This window comes from Mustela lutreola, chromosome 5, assembly GCF_030435805.1.
Source record: "Mustela lutreola isolate mMusLut2 chromosome 5, mMusLut2.pri, whole genome shotgun sequence".
NCBI lineage: Eukaryota > Metazoa > Chordata > Mammalia > Carnivora > Mustelidae > Mustela > Mustela lutreola.
In genome coordinates this window covers 40,224,010-40,229,645 of record NC_081294.1, presented here as the reverse complement: position 1 = coordinate 40,229,645, position 5,636 = coordinate 40,224,010, and positions in this window count along the sequence as shown.

The window sequence follows — 5,636 nt, the reverse complement described above, 5'->3', positions numbered from 1 at the left end:
CAGGCAGGGGGGCGGGGGAGCAGGCTCCTGTGAGCAGAGAGCCCGATGCGGGGCTCCATCCCAGGACCCTGAGATCATGACCTGAGCTGAAGGCAGAGGCTTTAACCCACTGAGCCACCCAGGTGCCCCTCTAAGTGTCTTTTTAAAAGGGACTTCAATCAAGTGACAATCCTGAGTAAGAATGTCAATCTCTTTGCGCAGATGGAAGAATTAGGATATTTGTAACTTGATCTTGAGAGGGTAGAGGTCATCTCCTTGAAGTAATGATGCCCACTACATAGCAACTACAAGTAGAACTAAATACATTGCACCAGGGGCTCCTGCCGCTGACTAGGTCATCTGGGCCCTGGTCTGGTCTGAGATGACGACCCAGGAGCTGAGGAAGCAAGTCCTAAATAGGGTTGGGGTGAGACAGCAGTTTCCTCAGTGGAACTGAAAAGATTTGGAATTACAGATAAAACTGTTCAAGGACTCTCAGTGATAATGTTGATATTTTACATTAAGGTATTTTGAAAATATTTTATATTCCATGTGCCCATCATGTTTAAGGGAACTAGGCCTATTAGAATAATAGGTCAGCCTTATAACTCCAATTTGGAGTATATAATTAAGTAATTGATTTTAACTTGTTATTTTTAAGTAAGAATCTTTCTGTTCCATATACTCCCACAACAGTTAAGACCCAACTTCGACTCACAACTGAAGTTTAAGTAATTCATATAAATTGGTTCAATTTATCTTGGAAAGTTAAAAAACCTGAAGTGGAAATAAAGTGAAACTAAACATATTCAAATATAAATGTCACTGGAGAGATTTGAATTTTTTGAATATTTGTAAATGAAACCAAATATTAAGCAAAGCAATCGCCCAGTCATAATCACTTGGCAGTTACCTAAAAAGTAATTGCCCAAATGGAGCACCTGGGTGGCTCAGTGGGGTAAGCCTCTGCCTTCAGCTCAGGTCATGATCTCAGGGTCCTGGGTTCGAGCTCCGTGTTGGGCTCTCTGCTCGGCGGGGCACCTGCTTTCCTCTCTCTCTGCCTGCCTCTCTGCCTACTTGTGATCTCTCTCTCTCTCTCTATCAGATGAATAAATAAAATCTTTAAAATAAAGTAATTGCCCAAATAATATTTGCAAGACTAGTAATCTTGATCTACAAACTATACTTCAAAGCTACAGGTAGAACCAGGTTTTTTAAATTTTAAACTTAATAAATCATAGTTAATTTAAGAATAACAAGGTAAACCTCTGAATAATGTTGTCTCTGTAAAACCCACAGTTAGCGGCACCAAAAACTCGAATTATCAAGAAGCTGGCCTCTATTGCTAAGGTCTTTGGTTCTACTGGGATAGAGCCACACATCCTGGCCCCAGGAAGCACTTCTTGAGAGAAATTTCTGTGATTTCCATGTGGGCTGCCCTCAACCCACATCCCAACACCTACCTCATTCAGCCTTTCTCGTTCTACCACTCCGGTACTGTAGTGGTCAGAGCTTCTTTATAGGACCAGCAGCAAGACCCAGGTCTCCTCTACCTTAGCATCCTCCTGTCCTGGGACTCTTCCTCTCACTTCACTACCAGGGCTTTACCTCAGAAGAAGGGGGTCCTCACCATCTCTCTCAGGGAGTCACATGCATAGCTCCTTCTCTACCTCCCCTCCTCTCCGTGAAAAACTTCTCCCTCAGAAAGAAGAAAACTAGTTTTGTGTCTAGTCTGTTTCAATCTATTGTTTGATGCCTCATGCTCTCCCTCAGGTTCTGGGCAGTGACAGTTTATTATCCAAAATGGTGGCACCAATATCTTTCATTTCATATGCACCTCTTTCATGTGCTCTTCATCTTACCTCATCAGCAGATGGAGTCTAACACTGCCCTCTTTGAATTTGGGTGACTTAGGGATGTGTTTTGATAATAGAGTACAGTGACATTGGATAATGTCTCAAACTAAGTCATGAAAAGATGATAAAAATTCTACCTTGTTCACTGAAGTATGTATGAGCTTGAGGTCCCAAACTGCCCTATTAAGAGCCTGAGTTCCTAGAGCCAAGCCACATGGAAAGTTCTGTGTAAGTGCTCTGGTTTTCGAGTCTTCCTAACTCTATGTTTGCTAGGTCTTCCATCATAAAGTACCACAGGTTGAGTGCCTTGAGCAAAAAATGTATTTTCTCAGAGTTCTGGATGCTAGAAACCTCCAGATCTTGTCTGAAATCAAGGTATGGGCAGGGTTGGTTTCTTCTGAGGGTCATGAGGGAAAGATATATTCTAGGCCTTCCTCTTTGGCTTATAAACAGCTATCTTCTCCCTAAATCTTCACTCCATACATGTCTGTGTTCAAAATTCCCTCTTCTTAAAAGGACACCAGTCCTATTGGATAAAGGCCCACCCTAGTGATCTCATTTTAGCTCATTTACCTCTGTAAAGACCCTATCTCTAAATACGGTCATTCTGATATACTGAGGATAAGAACTTCAGCATATGAATTTTGAAGAGAACATAATTCAACTCATAACAAAACCAATGAACATAATAAAATAATTCTCATTTTATGCCATTAAATTTGGGATATTTTGTTACGCAGCAGTAGTAACAAGAACATGGGCCTTGGTAGTCAGGGAAAATTTTGAATTTTTAGATTCAGAAAGTAGCTCTTTTCAAGCACCTTTAACATTTGTGTTTGCTATGAGTTTAAAACATTCATTGAGAAACCCAATATGTTCTGCATACACTCTTTGACTCAATGTGGCATCAGGAAAATATATAGTAACAGAGAACTTGTATTATCTTGAAAGAATGTCTGGCTACACATTTACACAGCAACATTCATGGAGCCTCTACTATTAGACAGATACTACTAAGTGGTCAGCAAGACATATGAGGTCTCTGCTCTAGGAGACTTATTTTTCATTGGGACAGATAGACATAATTAGTGACTAAATGAATATCAAAGGGCTGAGTAGTAGTACATGGTGTTATGGGAGCATGTGATAGGGGTTTGGCCTTGTCTAGTGCTTAGGGAAGATGACACTATGGTGGGAAGGAAAATGGCCCAAATGCAGGACAGAAATAAGTCCACTGCTACTAGAGCCTAGAAAGAAGCCACACTTCAGGAAAGATGGGCAAGACTCAAGCCATTGCAGGAAATTGCAGGCCATCCAAAGCAGCAGGGGAGGAACGAGAGGTGGTGGTAAAGTGATCAGGGTACACTGCATGCACTTGGAGTCATTCTTGTAGAATGTGGAGAATGGATTGGAGAAAGATAAAGTGGGATGGGAAAATCATTTAAGAGGCTTTGCTCAAGATAAGAAATGAAATAGTCACAGTAAGAGATTATGTATTTTCCTCTGTGGTGGCAGTAGTGATGGAAAAAAAGAATGGACAAATTAAAAAATATAAATCTAGGAAGCAAAATAATATAAATAAAAAATAAAATAACAAAAATGTAAATATAAATAACAAATAAAAATATAAATAAACATAAATATAATAATATAATGTAAATAAATAAAATAAAAATAGATAAAATAGATAATATAAATAAAGAAAAATAAAAAGTAGATAAAATAGATAAGACTTCAGGAAGGATCGGCTCTGGTTGATACAGGAAAGGGAGCTAGTCAAGAATGACTTTTGTCTTTCTGCTTTCTTATGTGGATGGATGGTGGTGCCATTTGATAAGATAGAGGCTTCTGGACCAGGTTTTGGGAGGAGGATCATCAGCTTAGTCCAGAACTAGACTGTCCTACAGATAGCTCCTAGGCCACACGTGGCTATTTAAGTTAAACTTTATTTAATTTAAAGAGAATTGCCACATCTCAAGAGTTCTGTAGTCACATGTGACTGTTGACAACCATATTGGACCATGCAGAGATAGAATATTTCCACCATGGAAATAGTGGGCAGCACTGGTCTAGAAAGACTGAGTTTGAGATACCTTTGGGGCATCCTGAGGAACTGTTGAGACAACAGTTGATTTTTATCGCTCTGGAGCTCGGAGAAGGATTGTAGCTAGAAACCTAAATTCTACCCACACCATTTATCAAATATTCACTAAGACCTTACTTAGTATGTTTTAGTCACTGCTCTGCCTCTAGTGCCTAGAATAATACCTGCCACAAAGTCTCACAGAGCTTACTCACTGGTATGGGTGAACAGATAATGAACAATATAGCATTTCCCGGGTGGTAACATGTGCTAAGAACAAGATTAAAACAGGATAAGTGGGTGAGAGGGTGAGAAGGGGTGTGGAGCTCTCTTAGTTCCAATGGGCAGGGGAGCTCTCTCTGATAGGGTGACATTTGAACAGAGACTTAGAAGTGTGATAGGCTCAAGACAAGAGGGTGCTTGTGGTTCATGAGCCTGTGGGTTGTATTTGAAGCCTTGGCCATGAGCGGCATATGCTAGGAGAGATCCTACTGGTTGGTTAAGAAAGGCCAAATCTGCAGAGGAGACAGAAGAGGCAGGGGGCAATCATAAGAAACATGGATCATAGAAGCCAAGAAAGGAGAATATTCTGAGAGGCGAGGTGTGGCCAACACCTCTGAAGGTCTGCTGTAGACTAGAAGGGTCCTGGGTTCTGCTGACTGACATGGAGCCATTGGTGGTTTTGGCTACTGTTGCTTTGTTGGGGTGTGTGTGTGTGTGTGTGTGTGTGTGTGTGGAGTGTATGGTAGGTGAGGAAAGCCAAACCTGAGTCCAGACAATTTGGAGAGAATCAGAGACATGAACATAGGGAAGAGGGACAGGAGCTCCTGGGTCTCAAGGCAGAAAGTCCCGACCAGATACCAACCATGCCCTTCACCTTCCATCAGCACGTAGCATCTGTTTCAATTTAGAACATCAGCCAACAGGGCCAAGGTGGGGCTCGGAGTTGTGGGGGGGGGGGGGGTGCCGGCGGTGGGGCAGGGCAGCACTGTGTCCTGTTAAGTTGGAAAACAAAAGCAGTAATGGCAAATGTTGAAATGTTGTCCAGAGGGCAGAGAAAGCAGGGACTAGGGGTCAGCTGAGATGCTGGACATTACGGATGCCACATCATTCACTCAACAAATCACCAGCAGAGATTATCTAACAGCACCCTAAAACAAACAATAGTAGTAGTGGTACTTTCTGAGCCTTCCTGTGTGCCAGGCTCCATTCTCATTCCTGTGGGGTAGATGTGGTCATGTATCCATTGTACAGTCCGGAAGACCTGGGTTCAGAGAGGTTAACGACTTGCCCAAGCTCCCACAGCTCAGAAGTTGGGAAGCTGGGATTCGAATCCCGTTAAGAACAGAGTGCTACGAGGATGCATCAAGGGACAGCTACCATCCATCCATTCACTTGCTTAGCAAGCACCTATTAAGCACCAACTATAGCTGAGTGATGGGAAAGCAAGAATAAATGGAGCACCAGCCCCACCCTCCTATGGCATAGAGTTTGGGGACAAAGACCTCAAGCAGGCTCTGCGCTCAGAGTGATAAATGTTGCGGAGGGAAGCACCTGGCGTGGGAGTGCCACAGTTGGCTCTCAGCGACCAGGGAAGGATTTTCCAGGGAAAATATGGGGATAAACTGAACTCAGAAGGTGGCTGCAGTTGACTTACTGGGGGGCTATGTAAAGAGAGGGTAGCAAGAACCACATCCAGGCTGACAGAGCAATGTAGG